At 39.2% G+C, this 25,716-nt stretch overlaps 1 protein-coding gene across 46 annotated transcripts in view; it reads left to right on the top strand.

The window, feature by feature from the left end:
* ZBTB20 (zinc finger and BTB domain containing 20) overlaps nt 1-25,716 on the top strand; it is a 789,483-nt gene that overhangs the window by 598,157 nt on the left and 165,610 nt on the right. For all 46 annotated transcript variants that reach the window (XM_045036368.1, XM_045036369.1, XM_045036357.1 and 43 more), the window contains one exon: nt 7,452-7,491. The gene's annotated coding sequence lies outside the window, so the exon portion shown is untranslated. The remainder of the gene's footprint in view (nt 1-7,451; nt 7,492-25,716) is intronic.

The raw sequence follows: 25,716 nt of genomic DNA, 5'->3' as shown, positions 1-25,716 counted from the left end.
ACACTTAGCAAATTGAATTGAGACGCAAGCATTGTATATACTATTTTGAATTTAGTAATTTACAGATTTTTTTATTGCCTAATCCTCTTCAAACTGTAGAATGTATTTTACTCGACTGTGTTGTGATTCTGTACAATTTTTAGGACCAACATGTTATAGGATTTTGTAGTCACATAGAGCTAAACATGATGAGAGAAGTTATTGAATCCATCTCCTGACTGGAGGCAAAGCTGCATTTATTCCATCCAAAATAGATGAAGATCTTTCCTATTTTTAAATAGCCATGAAGATAGAAATTTTGTAACTGCTCTTAGCAATGTATTTGATTATTTACCACTTGCACCTTTAGGATGTTCATCTTTAAGTCTTAACTTAAATTCTTCACTGGACAGTTTAATATCACCATGCCCTAGGACAAAAATGTCGATCATTATCTTCTTTATAACAACTCTTATAGTCAGAAAACCATGAAGATATACCTCAGCATTTTCTTTCTGAAGCAAAATTATCCCAGTGTTTTTTTTTAAACATTCACTTTTGTTTTTATAGCTCTTTCTGTATGAGAGTGGCAAAGGGGACTATTTTAAAAAGTTCTGTCATATATGATGCCTCTGAAAAAGACACTGCATATTTTAATTTCACTGTGCTGATGTGGAAATAGCCACAGCTTTTTCATTATATGCTGATGGACAGAGCATTTGTGTTCATTTAACCTTGAGGTTGAAACTTGTTCCCAAAAAAGTAACTGACTCATAGCATTGGCTAGACCCAAGAATAAAGAGCATCAGTTTTCCTAATCTTAAAGCTTATCTTGCCCCCACTCCTAAAACACACTAAAATTAACTTTTCCTTGACCTCTCTCTTGTGCTATTTATTTACCGATTTAACAACTTTTTTCTATCATCTTTGTCTCCTAAAATAGACAGACAGCATTTCTTCAACAAATGTTGGAGTGCGTGCTGTGTTTAGGACACTATGCTAGGCTTGGGAGATTCAAGTGTGAACTGTTAGCAAAGACTCAAAGACAAAGATGTCCTAGGCATGTTCAGGGAGGAGCCAATTGCCTGTCACAGTATATAAGGAAGAAGCAGTGGGGGGGTGGGGAGGGACAGAAACAACAAACAAAAAACAAGAGAGGTGGATTGGGGCCAGATTGTGAAAGACTGTGGATTCCCTTAAGCAAATAGTTGATGGTGACAAGGACAAAAGTAACATTTTTCAGTCTATATTGTGGAAAGCTCTTTCCAGGTCTTGAAAACACATACTGTGTGCATGCTGTCTTCTTGGTTTAGTATCTAACAGATCACTGGGTATAAGTACCTTCTTGATTTATATCTTTTGGTATAAATTTTATGTCATGATTTTTCCCTTTGAATTAAAAAAAAAACACTTGAGGGAACCATTTGAGTAAAGACAGCCTTCTGTTCACACTGATCTGGATGTTTCTTTCTCCTGCTGTGCCCATATTTATTCCAAAGCCCTCTGTACCACTAACATGTTACTTTCTGAGTTTACACACTGAGGAGTCTCAAGATGAGTTTCCCCTGTATTAGGCACAACCTTTTTGTGCCAAATGGCATTAATGGCATTAAGCAGTGTTAACCAATTATTTCTAATTGATTGGACCACATGATAACAATGCCAGACCTTTCTAGCATCCCCTAAAGGATATCAGTGTACTATATATAGTAAAAGTCCCTGGTATACCGATCTGTTTGGAATCCATGAAGATGCAACTGCAGAGGTTTGAGATATAGAAGAAGGAAAAGTTGTTTGGGATCAGATTGTAGAGAGCTCTTGACTGTCATCCTGACAAGAGTTTGGTCTATTTTAGGAGCTGTAAGAAATCATCTTAATTGTATTAAACACGTTCAGTCCTTGACACTGCGTTTTGCCCTGCCCTGCACCCTACCTGGCTCCCTGGCTTTTAATTCATTCTTGTCTTTCAGGTCCCTATACCTGTAAAAATCAGGAAGACTCAGGAGGATTTGTATGGGGTGGGGTGGAATGTCGAGTTATATCTTAGCAATGTCTCAGGCCTAGAAACAGTCCTAGACCTAAATGCCGAACCTTCGTTTTTAAATCTGATCACCTAAATTTTTTTAAGGTAGACATGATTCCTTCAGAGTGATATTAACTCATTGAGAGTTAATATAGCATATTGAGGAGAGGTAAGGCATTATTGTGATTTCTTTATCATTCTTCTCAAGATGGATCCAAAAAAGTGGATGGTCTTGAAAAGCAGACCCTAAGATATTAATGACCATTTGTGGCATTTATAGTCTTCTTAGGACTGACCAAAAGGAATGAAAATACTTCAAGAGATTTTTCTTTGGGAAGCTCCAAAGTACCTAGCGGAGATTGCACAGGCTCTGTGTGCACTCTGAATAACCCTTCCCTCTGACTTTAACTTTGTAAACCTTTTGCCAGATAGAAAATAGAGAATTAAAAACCTCCAAATTCAGGGTGCATGAAATGTCATTAAATCTAGCATAAAATTTCTTGAATCTGTCAGATAAAGGAAATCATGTATCCATAGAGAAGATGGAATATCAATTGACAGGAACCTATGAAGCTGGCACTTATTCTGAGAGACATATGAATCTAAAAATCCAATAGTGCCTAAGCCTTTGAAAACACAGAAGCCAGAGAGGTACTAGGAAAATCAATAAGGTAAAAATCTTCATCCTACTATTTGGAATGACTCCCACATAAGAATTAATTAACACAATACTTCTAGAACATGAAAAGGATGTTAAAATGTTATCTCTACCCATAGAAAACAAAGATACATAAACCGACCCAACTTCTAGAGAGAGGGTTGAAGAGAAAAGACTGGAAGGATTAAAGGTGTGTGTAAGAGGTCATCTCTGCCCTGTTGTCACACCATTTACCCTCTTCAGATAGAAGGATAAGTGTTGAACTTCAGTTTGTCTGAGTTCCTCAGCTCTGTCATCAATGCTGTGACACATTCTAATTTTCTGATTCATTTGTGATGAATAAGCTCTCTCTTTTCTATTCACAGCACTAAAAGTAACCAATTTTTATGAGTGAGTTATGATTACTTATTTTCCATTTTTGTATTGCACTATTATTTTCCCTTTGCAAAGTTTCTCTCACGCTTTCTCAGCCGGTGTGAATCCCATGTACAAAAAAGCCCTCGGACAGGACCGCTGCCTAGGCTTCAGTCAGTCAAGAGGAATGAAAGACTGACAGCCCGATTCCGTTTTTAACCCAGCCAGATACCTCAGCTGGCAAGTGGCTCAGCTTCCGCACCATAAAATGGGTATAATAATAGCTTTCCCTTACCACTGTGAAATATTTAGAATACAAATCAAGCCAAACCTGTCTCCTTCCAAAGGAGAAGCTTAAACTAGCCTACAAAATCCTGAATGAGCCCAGATTTCAAGGGGAAACATAAAATGGGAAATACCTACATGTAGTGTAATTTAGTGGTTAAAAATATGTAGACTTTGGAATGGGGCAGACTTATTCAGATCCCAGCAGCTGTGGGATTTGGGGTAGGTTTCCTAATTTCTCAAATCTCCCTTTTTCTATAGTAAATTGGGAGTTAATGGTATTTCCTCTTCTAGTCAGGATTAAATGATACACTGCTAATGCTGCTTTTCAAACTCTTCCACAGAGGTGATCCTCCCTTTCAAGTGAGTGATCCAGCACTCAGGGTGCTGGGCCATTGCCTGAAGCAATCTGCCACAAATGAGACTTTTCAGTGATGGCTCAGGGTGCATCCTACAAATACATACAAATTTAGCATTCTACTCATTATGTTCTTGTTTGTTTCACTAAACTAGAAGTTCCATGAGGACCAAAACAGTATCTGTTTTATTCCTCCTATAACATCCAAGAAAATGAATATGTGTACAAATAAGGGTTTTTAAATGGCTTAGCCACAAGGACGACTGACCCTCCCGAAAGACGGTTATGTCTTTATTACTTATTCTGTGGCTTGGTGCGCTCCCGTTACGCTGCTCCACGTCCCCGGATATGCCCACATTCAAATCTGAGAAGCATTTACTTAACAGGATGCCTGAAACCACAGAAGGTGCTGAGTAAATAGTAACCCTTATGTCTCTGCTCACTACTCCTCTATCTCACTGTTCCTAAGCCTCTATGGAAATCGTAAAGAACTAGGGAAGTCAGAGTCTGGGAGGCCTTTAGAGGAGTCTGTGTGTCTCTAGCCACACACACCCGTGAGGAGCTCTATTTTCTATACATTTTGTTTGCTTCTTTCTGGCTTCAGCTTGGAGCGACTTGTCAAGCTTCCTAGAGGTGATAAGCAGTGGGATTGCATGAGCATTTTCTCCCCTCTCCCCCTAAGCCAAGGGTGACGAACCTGGAATTCATGAGCAACCTTCATGGGGTCTGGAAGATTTTTGAAACTTGGTGTTTCTAAAGAGTTTCTTTGGGAGGGGATTCTCATTGGGATCGATATCACCTGGAAATATTGGAAACCATTGCCCTTGAACGTTACATAATGTAAACTGAAATCAGAATTGATTAATCTTTATTAACAATCCATTTAATTAATAGTACATTTAGTTCCTTGGAGATTGACACTATACAATAATTTCTACTAGAATATCACAAAACACGATCAGAGTTCACCACAAACCACCCCTTTTCCACCTGTCTACTCTTGCCCCCCCCCACCATGTATTAAGGTCCTGATTCATTTGGGCTTTACAGTTATATATTCTTTGCTAGATAGTTATGCTTTGAGCCTAGCATGCGTAACGCAAATATTTTTCATCATATGCAAAACTATTATAGATAATTCTTTGCATTTCAGATGAAAACAACTTACAGACGTATAAGGTAAATATCACTTAGGCAGAAAGGGCACATTATCAATAAAATAACAATTTGAACTGAACAGAAATAAACCTATGTAGATTAATACATATTCTCAAAATTGCAGATTGTAATTCAATCAAGAAGTAGGGGCCTTTTGACGTTTATGAACATTTATAAATTATATAAGAGCTCTGAGATTAAATTTTTTGCCTTAATATTAAATTTTGGATAGGTATTATTGTTTTTCATTAATATATAAAGACAACAATTATATCCAATAAAATCTCCAATTTAACTTGGCTTTAATTTGTCTTAGACTGTGACATACACACTGTGATTTTTCTTTCCATCTTGGATTCCTGTCATTGACAGCCTGTGTGTCACTTAACATCCAGGAAAGATATTTCTTCTTCATTCCAGACCTTGGATGTATCAGTCAATCTGGGTACAATTTATATTGATCTCTTTTGATCACATCAAAAATTTAATTTTGACTGATTAACTTTATGAATAAATGCTCCTTGGAATTTGAAAAGGAAACCTATGTGCTTAGATATAAGAACATAAATGCTAAGTATAGTTTTTAAAAAGCACAATGTATTATTGAGAGTTATTGGGTTTAAATGTGCAACAGAGAAATGATAAGTGAGTATATTTCATAGATAACCACTAATCATCTTTCTCCTTTTTCTCAAAGGCTGAGGAAAAAAACAAGCTCAAAAAAGTTGGGAGGGAAGCATGAAAGGAAGGAAGGGGGGAAGGAGGAAGGAAAGAAGGAAGGATGGGAGGAAGGGAAGAAGGGAGGGGGGAGGGAGGAAGGAAAGAAGAGGGGAAGGAAGGAAAGAAGGAAGGAAGGAAGGAAGGAAGGAAGGAAGGAAGGAAGGAAGGAAGGAAGGAAGGAGATTTAAAAAATAGACTAGTGCTATGGTCTAGGATTTGGGCTTATAGAAGGGACTAGAACTTAGCAAAACTTAGAACTTTAAAGTCTTTGAAGACTAGTCAATCTTTATATATATTTCAAGTTTGTATGTACTTCCAATGAATCATACATAATCTAATTGTCTTGCTTAAAGTTTTCACTAAACTCATCAATTTTGTGAAATAATTTGAAAGCATTGGAGACTCCCAGCCTCTCTCATGTTAGCATACATTATGATCTAGGCTGCAGATTTTCATCTTAACTCTTCTTATTCAAGAAGGCGAACACCATCCTTCACACGTACATGTGCATGTACAGGGTTTCACCTCAGCCGTAAAGAGGAAACTTTTTCTTTGGAGGAATCTCTATGATAGTGCACCTGTCTAGAAAACTTGTTGAGAAGTGAAATCTCTTTAATTGACAGGGGTGTTTGTTGTTGTTGTTGTTGTTCTGTTTTGGGTTTTTTTGTTTTTTGGTTGTTTTTTTGTTTTGTTTTGTTTTTTTTTGCTTTTAGCCTTATTCTACACCAAACTATATAATCATATCTCTGTACTTGATCTCTTTTAGTATAATTTGTTTTGCATATTTTTAGAGGCCTTATATATAAGTGGTTAAAATCATGGTGTCAGAGAGGAAAGAGTTCAATCAGCATATATTAAATCCTTGATATATTTGAGTGGGGTGTGGGTGGGGAGACCTGCTTTGTTTTTTCAGTATCCCTGTTTGGTTTATTAATTTCTCATGGATCTTCTGTTACTTCAGTTTTATTTTTCCATAAGAGAAGCTGTCAAAACAGTAGTGTGAGCAGGCCAGTCCCATCATAGCTCATTTGGCTTGTGAGTTGAAGATGACAAAGGAGAATTATCTGATTTGAAATACAGATGGAGGAACTGTTAAGATCAACTCCCTGCAAACCTGAGGTTTTCATCCTTAGAGATGTGTTTTGGGAGACAGATGCTTTCATTTAAAATCATTTTGTCAGCAGGGACATTCCTAGGCTGGAGAGAAGGGGCAGATGAGGCAGTATATGGTCCTCAGTGGGCACCAAGCCGACAAGAGGCAACATTACACCAAGTCCTCAGTTGAGGGCCAATGATACACGTACATGTTGAATTTTTCCAGAGGGTCTTCTGCGCATTAAACATACTGTATTTACCCTTAAAAGAGCCAACATTAATCAGTTTCATTCATCTTTGTCAAAATTATCTAAGATTTGCCCTGTGCTATGCGGGATGGCCGTTACCTATTCTCATCAGTGCTGCCCAATAGATGTTTATGGAGTGATAGAAATGTTCTCCCTAGAAGGCAGCCACCAGCCACAGGTGGCTACTGAGCACTTGAAATGTGGCTAGTGTGACCAGGAATTAACCATTTAGTTTTTTACTAAATTTTAACTAATTCAAATAGATAAGTATAGTTAGTGGCTACTGTTCTGAGGAGCACAGCTCTAGAAAGTACTCACACCATTCAGATCAGAATGAAGTTAGCAAAGAAGGAGGTTGGCATGCCATGTGCTGGAGTGCTGTGTTGGTCATATAGCAGGAGGTCATGGCCTTTGGAAAATTGTATGGGGCTGGATCTCTTTTTCCTTGGGCTCCAGGTAATAAAACAGGTTCCTACTGTTAACCCTTAGGAGCAACCAGTTCTGTCTACAACTTAGATTCGTTCTCCTTCCCCTCACTGGATTTATTTTTAATTCCTTGTTTTTGTTTTTCAGTTCCTTGACCATCAGTCTGTGGCCTGCCCCTTCTCTTTCTGTAAGTAAAAGTGGTTTCTTTACTTTTCCATAAAGTGTCATATTTGGGAAATTCAGATCTTTATTGGCATGGTTTCTGGTTGACTTTGTTGTGGTTTCCAGCACTTCTTCACTATGTATTAGCTTACTTTGGGTTTGGAATTGATGCTGTTGGTGCTGGTAGTAGTTGCCATCCGTGAGTGAGCTGGAAAGCCCAGGGCCCGGGCGTTGGACTACATAAAGACTGCATTTTTCTCAGCGGCAGCTGCTGTTTGCAGAAGTCACTGCTCCTCTAAACCATAGCCTGCATTCTTCAGTCAGATATCAGCAATAGTTGGGCTTTTGCTCCACTGTCAATCAATGGGCAATTATTTATTCATCAGCTATATACCCATGTCTACATCCCGTAGTTTTTAATTTCAACTTCTACATCACATCTTTCATTTATGGACAAAATTTCCATACCCTTTTACTAAGAAGTGCAAGAGTGAACTATAAGGCTTGACCCATTTAGGCTAAAGTTGTGTGTGTAATCACAAGTCCAGGGGGAAAAAAAAGAAAGAGAAAGCCAGGATTACATCTGCCAAGAGGTTTATAGAAGGTACCATCCTTTTTCAAAAAAGATGGGGAGTCATTTGAAAAAGGAGAAAAAACGAGAGAGAAAACTTGATTTCAGATGAAAAGAGAGAACATTTATTATTTAAAGCCCAAATCAGGCTGCATCGAATGTGTTGGATAAGTTTTTACCTTGGGCTGCTTGAAAGAGATTCTGTGGCAGTGAACCCAAATAATCATAGTCACTCACTGCATGAGACAGTGCCCAAGACACGCTACAGGTGGTGGCAGTCACCTTCTGTGATAAATAAGCATCAGATCTTCCCAGCTGCTTCTCCCTCTCTGGTGAACACTGTCCCTGATTCACAACATTCTGTCCTGCTTCACTGACTTCTCCGAGGTGTTTCTTGTGTGGTCCTCATTTGCACAGAAAGGGGGTCCCATGGCTCTCTTGCACGTGTGTGGCTTCCACTAACATTCCTAGAGGCATGTTGCAGATACACTTAAGGGAGCAGAATCCCCCCCAAGGACGGACACTAAGACTGAAGTCCAAAGTGACAGCCGTTTGACAGAGAAAGGAGATTGGTGAAACTCCCCAAGGACGACGGGTGCTGTGTGTAATGCATTTATACAGCAGGGCCGGATCCTCCCTGTCCCTGGCAGGTCTTGTTATTCCTTATTCTCCATGTTGATAGAGCGGGTCTGTCGATGCTTTGGAGGGTGTGAATGTACATGCTTCTGGTTACCACTTTGTGTTTCCGTGTCCCTCCTTCAGTTACCTAGCACTGCATATTTCTATTCCTCTGACTGGCAAATCATTTTTGTTACAGTTCTTTTGTGTAAAAACAGTTCACAGAATAGCTCCGTGTTAGACAAGGCATTAATCCTCACATCACTGGGGATGAGTCAGCACAGTGCACTCCTGCCCGCACGGCTCAGCTATTATGACGTCAGCACCGTAGGGCAAGCCTCAGACACAAGCAGTACAGGGGACTGGAGACCTGTGTCACAGATTAGAAATCGAGGGGGAGACCTTTGAGATAAAAACGTAATTGAAAGGCTGTTTCTGGCTCATAGGAAAATGTGAAACTGATTCTATGATACCTCCACCATTAATCAGGCAGCTTCTAGAGAGATCCTAATTTTTAACCAGAGATAAAGCTGGGAGAATGACCTGTAATGGGGCTGATAGCCCACTCCTGTACCCCCTAACCTTGTCCCACCCCTGGGCCAGACTTCATGTTGGCTTGGGTTGTTCCAAATCCCAAGGCTGCTTTTCTTTCAAGGGTGACAGGGCCTGTGATAGCCCTGCTGTCCTCAAGTGCCCCACAGACACAGCTGATGGCTCCAGGGGTGGTGCCCCAGATACCTATCAAAGGGAAAAGAAAAGTTCCTGGGAACAGATCAGAACATTATCTCCCCAGCGCTTCTAGCTCCTAGTGCCTCTTCAATGGCCTTCTCCAGACAGGTGCAGAATGCTGCCTTCTCTCCTGGCACTGCATTTAGTCCAAAGTCCCAATCCGGATTTGACACAGATTTCAATGGGAACTGAACAGCTTCCAGATGTTCCCCCCAAGAGTTTTCTATTCCGTTACTCTTTAGCAGAAACAAAGAGGAGCCTGCCGTAACCTGCCACGCTGCCTGGAAGCAGGTAGCACAGACTGAGCCTATTTGAGAAACCAGGTTATTATAAATTAGACCTCTCCACGATTCAGACTCAGATTCATTCTCAGAACAAAACCTTCCGGTATTGAAAACTCCGTGTTGAAAAGGCTGCAAATTCACTGCCTCAGTGGCATTCTCTGCTAACAAGACATTCCTCCATCACACTCTCTATCCCTCATTCTTCCTTTCACCCTGTGAGAACCGCCAGAAAGTGCCTTACTGCTGCGATCTTCTGCCTTCCTTAGATTGCTAATAGGCTCCATGCTTAGCTTATAGAGGCTAACGCTACTGCTTGGCTTCATTTTGATTAATTATCATGCACAGCTCTTTATTCAGTTTTCAGTCAACAAACATTTATGGAAAGCTAGTTATTGTGCGTCATTCCTGGAACTCCAAGATAAATAAGAAATGCTCCCTATTGCTAAGAATCTCACGGTCTGGTAGGGGTGATAAATAGTAAATAAAGGCTATAGCATGTGATGGACACTGGAATGGAGGCATAAACAAGATGTAACAAGAGGAGCAAGGAGATGGTACAAAGTTGTAACAAGGAGCGAAGAGAAAGGAGTGCCCACTTGCAAGCTGGATCTAAAAGTCTACAGAATGAATTGCAGTTTGCCAAGTCAGTGTAGGGGAAGAAAAAGAAAAGGGCATCATAATCACAAAAAAAGCAAGAGCATTTACAAAGTCAAGAGTGTCGAGCAGCAGCCTGCTCCAGAGGACAGTAGCTTAGTATGGCCGGAACATGGTGGTTGAAAGGGGAGCCTGGGAGATGAGGCTGGAGAGTGGATAGGAGGCAGATTGCGGAGGGTCTTGTCAGCCATGCAGGGGAGTTTAGATGTGATGCTGCAGGCTTGAGGAGGCTTTGAAGAATTTTAAGCAAAGAGTGCTCTGGCTATGTAGAGATGGCTGATTGGGAAAAGGGAGACCGGGTCACAAGTGAAAACAAAGGGCCCGGACTGTACAGTGGGGGTGGGAGCGAAGAAGAGAGGCTATCTGGTAGTGTTGACATAGACACTGACATCTGCATGATGCCAGCATATCTTGGCCCAGTGCACAGTCCCTGCCTTCTAGGAGAAAGGTTGATGTGTTATGTGGGGCCAAATTTCAGGCCAAAACACTCTTTACAGGAGCTCCAAAAGAGACCTGAATTTGAATCTGACCTCACTCTGAGATGCTGCCTGCTGGTCTCCAGAGATGTGTGACTCCTTTTCCATAGTAAATTTGGGGGAGTGCCAGGCAGATAAGGAAGGAGCCATTTCCAGTGTCCCACTTTTTCCTTCTTTCACCTGAAAATGAAACAATTTCTCAGTAATATCCCCCTACAGCCAAGCAATACCCAACTTCCTATCATTTGTCTATACTGTCCTTTTCTAAGAAGTTCCAAGCCATTGAACTGAATGGCAACATATATACTGCTGGTGTTGAAACAGCTCAGTATGTCTCTTCCTTCTTTCTGAATTAGAGTTCACCATAAATGTGCTTTTCTCTTGTTCACTTTGGGCTGCCAGGACAATTTAAGGGAAATTTTCAACAGCTTATGTTTCATGGACCATGTTCTCTTTGCAAATGGGAGGGTATGTGTGGGTGTGTTTAAGTCTTCTCTATATTGCTTTCTGGAGAAAGGTTTGAGAAGATGAACAAGATGAGGAGTAGGGACCTATTGAAAGCCCAGGTCCCCCCAGTGACCTGAGTGTAGACTGTAGGCTGGTGATCAGATGGTCAATTATGTGTTTGTCAAAACATAGTGGGCTGCATTCCAGACTGCCAGCTTTGGAAGCCCAGCTTCTGCCAACCAAATGTCATCTGGGAACATGCAACACTGGGCACTGTGAAGGAGTTTGAAATAGACCATGCCACAGCCAACCTACTGCCAGTCTTATAGCACCAATATGGCATGCACAGCCGGGCCCCATGTTTCAGAGCTCAGGAATTCACTGTACTAAATTCAAGAGGTCAGATGGGTTCATGTTTTCAAAGGCCCTGTTCTCTGCTTTGAACATTGTGACTTGCTCCTCAGTGACTTCCAAGTGATTTTTCCAGTCATATCTCTGTGGAAACCACCCTTTTTGTGATGGTTATGAGAGCCTTGTAGAAGTCCCAGAGGAAAGAAAAATATACATACTCACTCTGACAATGACTGTGATTCCGACAGAGGGATTCCAACTCTTAGGAAATTACATTAAAGGTGCATAGCTTTTAAAATATCAGGAACCACCTTGGCAACTTATAAAAAGCAGAAGGGCTTTGCCTATTTTATAAAGTGATTTGCATATACCTGCATAAATAATGTTCCCACCTGTACTTTTATGCATTTAGGTTGAATAAATTAAATTCAGTGATCTTTAAAATATTCACTGTCTTTCATTGCTCAGATACCATTTTCAGGACCCTTCCTTCTAATTTTTTTTTTCCTGAGGTAGTAGTGGCGGTTTTTTTTCAATCTTTTAACTAATTCAGAGAATCAAAACACACTACAGACCAGCCTACCACACCTAGGAGCATTGCTTCCCTCTGCTTGCATTTCTCTTAGCCTTCTACCTATCAGACCATGAGTATACTATGTTTTTCATAAAGGAAAATAGGGAAATATATTATCAAGATGAAAACTCAGCACATAACAAGATCACTACCTATATGTATCCAGACTTGTGCTGATACACATCTCAGGGACATACTCATATTAACCTTTTTCCCCCCTTTAGCCACTGCGACCACCCCTTCAGAAACTATCCAGCCACTAACCCATATTAATTGTAACTTGATCCTTCAAACCACAGCTTGGTCAGTGGGCCAGCTTCAAGCACAATCATCCTGTAAGATATTATTAAGCACTTACTAAATACAAAGAATTGTGTTTAGTATGGGGTTAAAACATAAATCTAAGACATTGCCCTTGCTTGCTCTTAAGGAACTCAAAATTGGATTAGCAAAAGAAGTTATACTGTTGAGTATTCCATATGCATATAAGACAATAAGTGACAGTTCCAAAACAAATGATACAGTCCAGTAAGTACTATAGGATTTCATTCATGAAAGAGAGCCTTGAGGGTTGGAAAGTTTCATGTAAAATATGATTTAGCCGGGTCTTGAAAAATGGCTAGAATAAAAAAAAATGATGAAGAGCAAAAAAAAAATGATATTCCAAACAAAAGAATAAACCTAAGTTTTGGAATCTTTGAATGGGTCCAATAAATGGCACGGCTCTTTCCCACTCAAGTTCTAAACCCGTTGAAAAATAAGACAAAAGAACTTATAACCTAGGGACCAAAAATTTTTGGTAAGGCTTGGTTGAAAGATGTAGGATGGATGAGAGGTAAAATGGGCTCATTGACTCCCTTCCCTTCTATCTATACTTTGAAAAAGCCCTCCCAAAGGAAAATTGAATCAGCATAAGATCAATGCTCTTCCAGGTTACTAACTCCCATTGTAGGAAAAGAAAGAGAAAGAGGCTAAACTCCTGCTGTTACAAACCTCAATATTAGTTCCCCTAATTAAGAGACATGGAGCAAGAGCGATCTTATCCACAAGATGATTCACCTCCATGGGGAACTGTAAGGAATGAGGCAGAGACAAGTTATGTTCAGAAAACTTCCTTCTGAACACTAGGAGTTGGGAAGAGGCATTCCAGCCAGCCCCCTGATGCACGGTCTGGAAAGCAAGAGAAGGAAGTACTGAGTGAGATGAAAATGTGAACCATAGCCAAAAAGGTACCATCTAAGGAGACATACCTTGGGTTGGAGCCTGTAGCCATAGGATTATTGGAGATCTAAACTGAGGGTTTCTTTTTAGAGTCTCAAAGTTACCTGAATCAGAACCCCAGGACACAGGCAAGAAATTAAGATAATGGACTAAAACCTCATTGGGAAAAAATATAGAAAAATCTTGTCTTTAGTTAAACTAATAATCACAGTAAGAATTAGCATGTGTTGAATGCTTGACTTATTTTAGGCACTGGACAAAATACTCTTAACAGCTACCTGATTTAACCTTTAGAGCTAGTCATCAGGTAGATGCTATTGTGATCCTAATTTTGAAGATGAAACAGAGATTTAGCATGTTTGAGTAATTTTTTTCAAGAATGCCTAGTGAGTGATAAAGATAGAATTTGAATACAAGACTATCTGTCTTAAAGTCCTTGGCCAAATTTGATCAAACACAAAGTGAATGTCTACTAAATGCTGAAGATAATGGAAAGCAAAACAGATATGGTCGCTGCCCTACTCGACTTACAGTCTAGGGGATGGAAGGCATGCTAATCAAATGGTCACACAAAAGAACTTGTAATTACAAACTGTGCTTGCCCCTATGAAATATAAGTTCCAGGGGCTCTAAGAGCAAATAGAAGAGGAGAACCTAAGTGAGTCTAGGAGTTCACAAGGACCTTCCCTGGTAAGTGACATTTGAGCTACCATCTGAAGATGAAAAACAAGAAGTGAGATTAAGTGGTGGTAGAGGTTTCCAAGGAGAGGGCACAGCATAGGTGAAGGCATCAAATAGAGCTGTATCGAGAGAATGAAGGGAAGAGCAGCTCAGGCTGAGGTTGAAAAGACATATAAGGATGTCAGCATCTTTGTAGGCTGTATTAAAGACCTCCCTAAGAAAAAGAAAACTTAAGAAGGAATGTTCCATGATCAATTTATATTCTATTTTTTAAGTTTATTTATTTATTTTGATAGAGAAAGCAGGGGAGGGGCAGAGAGAGAGAGAGAGAGAGAGAGAGAGAGAGAGAGAGAGAGAGTCCCAAGCAGGCTCCATGCTGTCAGTGCCGAGCCCAACGTGGGGCTGTTTCACAAACTGTGAGATCATGACCTGAGCTGAGATCAAGAGTCAGATGCTTCATTGCCACCCAGGAGCCCCAATTTTGTATTCTAAAATGATTGTGCTACTCTTGCACATTTATTGCAGACAGATGGAAACATCCACACAACAACCTGTAGACTAGTGTTTGTAACAGCTTTATTCATAATATCCCCAGACTGGAAACAACCCAAATTACCTTCAATGAGCAAGTGTTTCAACAAACTGTAGTATATCCATACCATGGAATACTACTTAGTATTAAAGGGTAACCCTTGATACATACAACAACTTGGATTAATCACAAAGGTATGCTGAGTGAAAAAAAGCCAATCTTTTTTTTTATTCTATACTTTATGATTCTATACTTTATGATTCTATACTTTAAGATTCTATACTTTATGATTCTATTTATATGGCATCCTTAAAATAACAAAACTATAAAGATGGAGAACAGATTAGTGGTTGGCAAAGGTTAAGGAGTGGGGAAGAGATGGAGCTGCCAATGGCTGTCAAAAGGTAGCACAAGATAGCCTCACGATGGCACTATTCTGTATCTCCACTATAGTGGTGATTGTGCGAAACTACGTAAGAGATACAGTTGCACTGAACTAAACACACTCGAAGTGCATATAAAACTGGTGAAATCTGAATAAGATGGGTAGATTGTACCATTATAAAACCAAGGTCAATCTCCTGATTGTGATATTCTACTATAGTTATGTAAGATATCGCTATTGGGTGAGACTGGGTAAAGGGTATACCAGATCTCTGTGTATTATCTCTTACAACTGCATATTAATCTGCAATAATCGTAAAATTAACATTTAAAAACAAAAAAGCTCAAACTAGTCCATCGTTGTGAATGGTTTCACAGGAGCAAAAATAAGGAGGCTATTACAGTGTAACAGACAAGAGATAGACTAGGGCAATTACTGGGAATGGAAGAAAAATAAATGGAACCAAGAGATAATATAGAAGCAAGATATACAGGATGTTCTCATGGACTGGATGTGGGAGATGGAGGAGAGAGAAAGAGCAACCGTGACTACTGGTTTATGCTCATAAAACTGTATGGAGGTTGGTGCCACTCACAGTTATGTGAAATACCAAAGGAGAATGGGAATTGAGGGAAGATTACAAGGTCTGTTTTTGAGATATCTAGTGTGAGGCATTTCTGGTAAAGATAACTGAGCATATTGAATAGGCAGGTTAATATACACAATTAGATATTAGAAGTACAGTGAAGGCAAATGAGGCTGTCGGCAGGGATGATACTGCCTAGGAAACAGGGTTCCATAGAGAAGAAAGCCCAAACCAAGACTTGAAGAACTCTTAATATTTAATCAGCGGGTAGAAAAAAAAAAATGAGGCTGTGAAACACCCTCAGAAGGAACAGCTAAGGAGATAGTAGGAAAACCAGAAAACACTGGCACACACGTCAAGAGAAGACAGCATTTTGAACAGGGTGGTCTGTAGTAAGACATGCTGCTGAGAAGTCAGTCAGAGACTGAAAATTGCATTTAGTATGTTAATGTGGAGGTTGCTGTTGACTCTGGCAAAAGGTGTTTTGTTGAAGTGGTAGAAGCAATAACCTGTTTGTAATGGTATGGGGAAAGAGTGAGAGGTAAAGAAATAGAAAGCAAATGTGGATAACTCTTAGAAGCTTTACTATAAAGGAAAATGAGCTAGAGTCATGCTTTGGGAAGGAGAGAGTGAAGTCAGAAGATTAGAGAAAAATGGAAATATTGGTATTTTTGTATGCATATGGGAAGCATACAGTAGAGAGGAGAGATTCAGTTTATGGAAGGGAGAAGAGGTTGGGATGATTAGTAATGTAAGATTCCTGGTAAGCCTAGAGACATGGAATCCTGAGCATAAATGAGGGATGGGAGGACGCACATCTCTTCTACCGCTACAAGAAAGAAAAAGGAAAGGATGGGGGCAGATGTGTGCCACATACTGAGAGGCTGAGTGGTTTCTCAAATGATAGCTCCTGGGTGTCAGGGTCCTGCTAAGAATAAGTGAGGTGGAGATTTGAGGAAAGTGAAAGTTTAAAATAGTTCTTGGGACAAATGGGACACTAAGTTGACCAGAGCAACCTAGGAGCATCCTCCTTGGCAATATGGAAGGCCTAGGTGAGTCTGGAGGGTTAATGTTGATATCCATCTGTCTTGGGTGATTTTCTCCAGCAATTCAGTGACCAAGGTGGCAGTGCAGAGAGATGAGTACCTGAGTTCAAATTCAAATGGGGTTTTACCCAGTACGTGTGTAAAGATTTAGGGGTTTTAGTTTCTTTCTCTTTCTTCCTTTCTTCCTTCCTTCCTTCTTCCTTCCTTCCTTCCTTCCTTCCTTCCTTCCTTCCTTCCTTCCTTCCTTCCTTCCTTCCTTCCTTCCTCCCTCCCTCCCTCCCTCCTTCTCTTTCTTTCTTTCTTTCTTTCTTTCTTTCTTTCTTTCTTTCTTTCTTTCTTTCTTTCTTTCTTTCTCTCTAGCTGAGGCCAAAATAAAAGGGCAGGAAAAAGGCTCAGTTCAGTTCTCCAAGTATCTAGGGAGCACCTATATTACACGAAGCACTATATTGCATACAGAAAAAAAACAGAGGTGAATAAGGCACAATCCCTGCCCTAAAATAGCTCATAGTGTAGGGAAGTTTGGAGGTTTCCATTTGGTCCAAAAGTCCAGGAACACATGGTTAGATAACTTTTATCAAAAGACACAGAAACCCATGTCATTCCTTCTTTCTTCTGGCTGCTCCTTCCTCCCACCCTGGCATTACCTAGTTACTTTCTTGCCTTCTCAAAAAATATCTACTGCCTGCCTCATTGCCAAGCCTCTAACATGCATCATAAACATGTGAGTGACAATTCTGACTTCTCCCATCATCATTTTGCTAAAATATGATCATTTAGGAACAATTAGATGATCTATTTGAAGTGTGATGTTAGTACTGTGTGAATTTTCCCTAAATGTTAAGAACTGGGATCTAACTGTACAGAAAGGCTATTTATTTAAAAGAGGGAGAGAGAGAGGAAGAGTGGGTAGGCAAGAGGAGGAAGAGAAGAGAAAGGGAAGGAAGGAGGAGGGAAGGTAGTGAAGGAAAGGAAACTAACTACAGAAGATCTTATATTAACAGCCCATCCTGTTTTTCAGAGGAACCCCCATTCAAAATGAATAATTGAGCCTCCGTTTCTAGTGGTGGCCTACATCCACAGCCTCCCCAAAGCAGCTTCCAAACCTGGAGACATACCAGAGTACTAGAGAATAATTAAATCCAGCTTCTGGCAACCTAAGACATGAACTGGAGAATGTGGAAATTCCTAATTTCCAGTAGAAGTAGGGTTCCTTACTCAGATTTATTCTGAGCATTATAAAATGGTAACAGAAAGAGGTGGTAGCAATGGTAGTTTTCCTTTATTTGAACACATTCCATTATGCTAGCTAGATTCCTCTAGGAAATGACATTAGGGCCATTTGACTCAAAACTAAATTGCAGCTACATCTGGGGTAGAATTTGGCAGCTGTTGAGCAAAGCAGCTGTATTTTTTTAATATTTACTTCTTTCATGACTCTACAATTCACACATACTGTAAAATATTAAGAAAGTATAGAGTATAGAGAAAACATCCATAATGCCACTATACAGAAACAACTATTATTAATAATTTTTCAGATCACCTTCTAGTCTCTTCTCTGGATTTTAACATAATTGGGCATACATTGTATGTGTAGAGTTGTATCCCATTTTTAATTAAATATTATATAAGCGCTTCCTGGTGTAATTACAAACTCTTTCTAAATGCCACTGTGATATCCGAATAGTTTTTTTATCAATCATGTAACCCCCTAGAATTTACCGAGCTGTGCCCTCGATATACATATTTGGGTTATTTCCAGTATTTCAGTTTTAAAGTCCTATATGGCAAGAACTACAGTGTATCACCTGGAATTGTCCAACTCGAAGAATGTTGAGGCAGGCACTGATGTCACCGATCAAGAGAGTGGAGAGGCAATGATGTCATCCTTTTAAGAGAGACACTAATCACTAATGACTATCAAACTCATATTTGAATTTTTAAGGAGCTGTTACAGGGTTTATATAAGCTCTCTTACCCTCAAAGTAAAATTCCGATTTTTAGTTCTAGAGTATACACTTAGTTTTGTTTGCATTTGTTACAATGATGATATACAAAGAAGAACATAAAATTCATTCAAAGTCTCACTCCACAAAGACAACCATGATTAACGCTTTAGGAAATACATTTCCATACTTACCGATTCATCTCTTTTTCTTTCTCTTTGTCTTTTTCTTTCCAAAATGAAAGGAAGAGCTGCTTACTCTCTAATCTGCTTTTTTACTCAACATTGTAATAAGCATTTTCCATTTCATAAATATACATCTACATTATCTTTTTGATAGCTACATTGTACTCTATGGATAATTTATTTAGTCAGTCACCTATTGATGGACATTTAGGATATTTGGACTTTTTGTCTAACTAAACAATGCTACAATAACTGTCTTTATACACCCATACATTTTTAAAAAGCCCTGTCCTGATTATCTACTTTGGATACATTTCTAGTAGTGGAACTATGAAAGTAAAATTTATCTATTGCTAAACTGTCCTCCAGTACATATGTATCAAGTTATACCTCCACCAATGAAAAAAGACACTTCCCATTTCCCTGCATCTTCACTAATTTGGCAAATGCCAATTTTTGTGCTTTTTGCATATAAGTGAATATTTTCATGTTGGGGGTATGGGATGCTTTTTCCAGGCATGAAACCAAAGCCTAAAAACTTAAAGAAAATATATTAAATTGTAATTACATGAAAATAAAAATCACTGTGGTAGAAAAAAAAAATTTTAACTGGGAAAAATTATGACCTATCCCTAATATTTTAAGAGTGGTTATAAATTAACAATGAAAAGGTGAATGACACAATAGAAATTCGGAAGGGCAAACGAGCAGTCTAACACATGTTTAGCTGCTTAGTCTCATTCTTCACTGCAAAGGCAGTGCTCCCCAAAGTCCTGCGAGTACACCTCCAACACTGTTTCCTTTTCCCCAGGGGCATCACCAACCCTCACAGCCTGGGAAATACGGTGGGGAGCAAAGCACCAGTCAGGGAACCTGAGGAGTCTCTGGGTGGGGGACGGTTGGTACTTCTCTTGATTACACTTTTTATATTTATATTTATATTCATATTCATATTCATATTATTTATATTTATATTTATTTGGTATTGCCATCCCCCATTGAGGCAAGCTAATTGTTCACTCACATGAGTGTAAAAATGATCATCTGCGCTCTGCCATCAGACTCCAAAATCAGTAAATTATTGGGAAGGGAAAAATACACACTGGCAACATTGCCTGATCCATGTCTCCAGGGCAGAATTGACACTATTCTTCTACCAGATGTAGATAGAGATTTCTGGATGTTCTCATAAATAAAGTGCTAGAGGCCATGTCATCAATGTCCTCCACCTTTCCCTCTCTCTTTCTGACTCCCATGTGTATTGCTACATACTTAATGACATGGAATATTTTTCAGCAACTTCAGGGAAAGTGAAAGACGCTGGAGAGGCAGAAATGCCACACTGACAGCATCAGCCTCTGCTTCCACAGTACAAACTGTGACAGGGCGTCTTCCCTGCGTTTTGGGATAGGGAGTGAGCGTCTGGAATCTGGGAGTGAGTTCCCTGAGTCTTTCAGAGGAGCAGGAGTTATACACAACTGTTCTGAGTGGTAACTGGAGCATTCTTTCAGCACAAGAATTTCATTTGCAGATGATAAGGGATGGCATGTACTCCAGGGCATTCTTTGTCCGTCTTTGGCAAAAAACTTTGTACAAGGAAGTCTTGTGTGCCTTAAATCCTTAGACAGTGTCCAGAAAGAAATAGAGGCAAAACATGTCAAACATTGTATGGAAGCCCCGTTAGGCCAACCACAAGCTAAGGCAAGCGGTAGGAACGGGGCCTAGTTAGCAGCTTATTCTCTACCTGAACAGTCTAACTCCCCAGGAGATGGGAGGAAGGATGTGGATAAGAGCCAGGTTGCAGCAGTGCCTGGTGCTGTTAGAGGCCATACAGCTAGCTCAGTGTACCCAGGGCTCAGAGTGCTGAATGTCTGGCTTTCTTATGCCCTTAGAAAACTTCACCTATTATACACCTGCCTCTACAACATAGCTTATACTCAGAGGCCAAATGAGGACATGATTAAGGTTGAGTGCTATTAATTAATATTATGAGTATCCCTCTTGTTCTTTCTCACCCTTCTCTTTTCTTCCCCAAACATCATGGTTGCCTGTTCAAAGCTGGGGAGGGATATCTCTATCTCTATCTCTATCTCTAGCTCTATCTCTATCTCTATCTCTATCTCTTTCTATCTCTATCTCTATCTCTTTCTATCTCTATCTCTATCTCTTTCTATCTCTATCTCTATCTCTTTCTATCTCTATCTCTATCTCTATCTCTATCTCTATCTCTACCTATGTCTATGTAGTACCTACACAATCTACTTCAAAGAAGTTTTCTACTAGGACACTTGCAGAGGCATCTTCTACAAGAAATCTTTGCGGTGATAAAATTAAGATTTTTTTCCATTAAATTCTTCTTTTATGTATTCTTTCTCTAGCCTCTTTCTAATTCCTCATTTCTCCTAATGTGGGCACATTGACGACAAATCAGGCATAACTTCCTTATCCCAGAGAATCATTTTCCAGGTAATTATTTAGAGTGGACCACCTTACCCCTCACACTTTAGTAGGCAAAAATGGATTCCACATTTAGTACCTCCTTGTAAATTTCTAGGATTTGGCGTATGTAGAAAATAACTATCACCTCTAAATTAAAATTGACTCTGTATTTCGAGTAAGGGAAGCATGTGTCTCATGAGAGAATTTGAGGAAAAGGTACACATAAATCCTTTAACAATGTCCTTTGGTCTGGTCCTTACAAGGAAGTCTAGGACACATAAGAGAAGTAATGGGAAATCTGCAATTAAAATCCTCTTCTGGGATTTTTTTCCTCTTCTTTTTTTCACATCATCACAAGCCTTGGATAATGTCTACTATATTGGTTCTTCACCAACAGCCTCCACGTACTCCTCTAACCAGTTTTATAACAGTACTTTTTGGTAACCATTAGGAAGAATCGTAATGCTATTTGCTTTTCCCAAAATGCATGAAGCATCTGTTAACAGGGTGTCTGCATACTATCTATGCATCTACATATAAAGAATTGATTTCTTCATCATCTTACTACCACCAGTCATGAACATCACTCATCTAGAATATATTCAGAGGCCAGCCATCTCACAGTGGGCAGTGTGTTTACCACTCTGCCCTAGCTCTCTAATACACCTAGGGAAAGAATTTCAGAAACATACACCAACATCCAGAAAACTACTTCAGAGATCTGAATCTTGGTGCAAGAATCCAATAGTAATCTTCTTGGCCACTATTATTTGGAATTTTTCCCTTTTACCCAAACAACAAAGAACTACAGCCAAAATACTTGGAAGAATTCCTTTTGAGCCCTTTTGGTGTTGGATTCTGGTTTATTCCTTCTTAGAAAATGGGGGATTGCATTTAAATTCCAGATAAATGTTTTTACCTAATAAGAAACGAATGTGTACTTTTTGACTATTATAATAAAATTAAATTTCATGAAGTGCGACATCTCACACTCCTTTCCAGTCTGGGATCACCAAGAAATGAAGGTCTCCTTTAGTGAGGAGACAGAGAGGATAGCCCCCCAAATGCATGTGAACTTTAAAACAGGAAGGGATGCAACTAGAAACCAGAAAAACAACAGAGCACTATGCACATCAACAGTAGCAGCAACCCTAAAATGAATTAGGCTTTAGTTAAGATGAAATAAAAAACATGCACTGTAGATACTCATCCATTTTGAGGACTGTGCAGAGTTTAGTTCTTCTCAACTCTTAGCAAAATTCTTTTTGTAAAAATAACTTGATCTAAGAAAGATTTCCCCACACCACAGTCAGATTATTTCATGGGAACAGTACACCCATTGGCAGACCACACTGACTTGTGGACCAGCCTGAGGATCCAGGGAAAATAGACTGAGTGACCCAGAGGGACAGAGTCAGGGCCAGCTGTGGACAGGAGTCTTCACCATATTCCAAAAGCTACCCCAGATCAGCCATTTATTTTCTTTCCAAACAATAGGCATTGGAAAACTTAAAGATCAAAGTTCCTTTTAAGGCCTGAGCTATTGATGTATTTAAATAGAGATTATTTCTAGGTCAGCTACAACTACCTTTGTCTGTGGTTCAGGCCCTCAAAGCAGTCCTATACAGGAACACATGCACACACATACACCCATGCACACTCAATCTATTGATGCAAGCTTTTCGTGTACCTGTTAGATGCATTACAAATTTGCTTTTAATGGGGCCTCTCTGCATTCCAACAGAAATATTTCTGGATCTCTCCTGGCTCCCACAACATTTGCTGGGTGCACATTTAATAGGTTTTAGCTTTACTGCCTGAAGATGGAATCAGGGACATCTACCTGCACATGACAGTGCTTTGGCTCTTGCAGTTGCAGAACTTAATGTATGTATCAGTAATGAAAATCTTAATTAAGAAAGCTGCATCATTGTCCACGAACACTCATTTTTCTCCCCCTGCAAAGCCCTTTGTGTATTGCAGTATATACCTGGTCCAGACAGACAGAGCCCTCGAAGAGCTTGTCTGGCAGATCTTCTCTTGATTATTAACAGCTAGCAAATGACAAAGTCTCACTCTCCTTTTGTCTTGAAGCTGAGGCTTAGAACAGCAGAGCACACAATGTACTGTAGGGTTTGTTTGTGTTTTTTTAAACTCGCTTTTATTACGTTGGTGGGTTTAAAAATCCGACAGTGTTGATCAAAACTAATTTAGGTAACTTAGAGTTGCCAAAACACTAGCAGATGCATATTTACACATATACTCTCAGAGAAATGTAATTTTCCATATAGAAACAATGCAAAAACATAAGAAAGGACAATTTTAAGCTGTCTGCCTGTGTTTCTGATGCCTTTGGCCTCCAGTGCTTGAAGCCTGCCATATCCCTACTTATGTGACCTTTGCAGTTACTTCTTTCCCTGTGCCAATGAGCATGAGCCAATTTGTCATTTGTGCAGACAGTAAGAAGCTTTGGAAAATGGAATAACTTTAGGGAAACAACAAAGCATACCCATAAAAAATTGAAAGACTTATTAAGAAGGCCGTTTGAAAAGGTGGCCTGTAATTGTATTTATGAAACAATGGCCAATTATAATATTTTAATAATGCCCAAATCATAATTCCCAAAACATTAAGTTAATTTACTTAAAATTCTCCTAAAAGCCTCAAAGCATTTCACTCTTCAAAAGTAGCAACTCCTACTATTAGTTCCATGACCTTGAACCATGACCTGGATCATAAGGATAGAGACTAATGTCTCATTCGCTTGTGTATTGTTCAGTCTTCCGCATTTTCTAAGTCTCTGGTCTATAGCATTAACCATTTTCTGGAAAGGCCATGTAAATAATTGAATTGGGCTCTAGCCATATACTTAGATATCACTTCTACTGGAATAGAAGGACATGGCTACCTAAAGAAGGTCTGGTAATAAATATCTAGGACCTGTCTTATTACCATATGTATACTGTGCTCATTAAGAGGGGAGCAGACAGACTGTCTAATGGCACTAGTGTGATCTATTTATTTACTCTACTTCTTGGAACTTAACATGCTTTAGCTCATTTATTCAAAAATCACTATAAAGGTAGGTAATGGTCAGTTCTCTGCATTTCTATAGCACAAAAAAATTATATAAATATTCTATGTGTCATATATGAGGAAGACCTTATGGGAAAATTGTCTTTTAATATTCTGACATTAAAATCTCATGGTTGCACTCAGTATTTTTAATTAAGGTTAAATATGAAAAGTAAATAAAACTAGACTTATGATTTTATACTGGAGCCACAATAAGAGGTTAGAAGAGATGCTACCAGGGCTCTTGGTTGCTAGATAAGAAACACTGTGAACAGGTTGTTTTACTCTGGAAGATTTTCCTTTTCAAGAACCATCTGGCCAACCCTGCCATAAATCCTAAAGCAACTGTTAAAGTAATTAGGCTAAAATACGTTGCAGGTATGTAGTGTAAAGCATGTAGTGGGGTATCAATAAATGTTTGGAAAATGAATAAATTATTAAGTTATGAATGAATAAGGGGAAAAAAGAATTTGTTGGCATTTCAAAGATTAAACCAGAAGATCGGGTTTCTTAAGATTTCTTAATTTTGGAAAATCCTTGATTAGAAGTTTGATGTGTGCTGAATTTCTAGACCTTGATATTTAGCTCTCCAAACAATAAAATAATCAATGTAATTATGAAGAATCTTTTAAGATCTAAAATTTGGGTAGATAAGTTACTTTCTGCCTCTGACACACACACACACACACACACACGTACACACATACTCCCTTATCCCAATGAGATAGATCTAGATGGATGGATGGTAGAATGGATGAATGGGTGGGTGGATGGATAGATAGATAGATGATGATAGATAGATAGATAGATAGATAGATAGATAGATAGATATCCATGTATGTATGTAAACAACCACTGGATCACAGTTTAAAACATACAATAAAAATGTTTGAAGAAATTGGGTAGATCAAGATAGTATCTTTCCTTTTTAGCAATCTATAATTTGCTTAAAATTGAAGAGTGACTAAGCCCATTAAAAATGGCATGTAGCAGGCCTTCTGATGATTTACCCTCATCTCTGCCTTGCTGCTATACCTCAATGTGTTTCTTCATCATTTTTGTGCTTGAAACACCATATGTTGTATCAACTTTGGCCTAGTCAAGAAGCTGAGGAATCAAGTAGGTTTGGGGCCAACAAGCCTCATACAAGGAGTAAAAGATCTTTCAGAAGCATACTAACTGTAAAGATGCTCTTCAGTTCAAACCTGGCCACTCTTTGCTCTTGCACAGAAATACATTCACTAGCAGTATTATAGGTCATCCTGTCAGCAAACGTGTGTATCAGTGGTCCTCCAGAACACCGTATTTATGTTAGCACCTAATGAGATGTTCATAATGCAACGTACAGTTTATTATCTTCAAATGCCTAGGATTTCTTTATTTCAAAAGCAAGTACCTTTAAACATAGTAATGGCATTTCTCTATATGCAAACCTCTGTACATAAAAAGG

The sequence above is a fragment of the Felis catus genome, chromosome C2 (genome assembly GCF_018350175.1).
Source record: "Felis catus isolate Fca126 chromosome C2, F.catus_Fca126_mat1.0, whole genome shotgun sequence".
Classification (NCBI taxonomy): domain Eukaryota; kingdom Metazoa; phylum Chordata; class Mammalia; order Carnivora; family Felidae; genus Felis; species Felis catus.
Note: the sequence above shows the minus strand (reverse complement) of the source record. Positions and strands in the feature narration are given on the sequence as shown.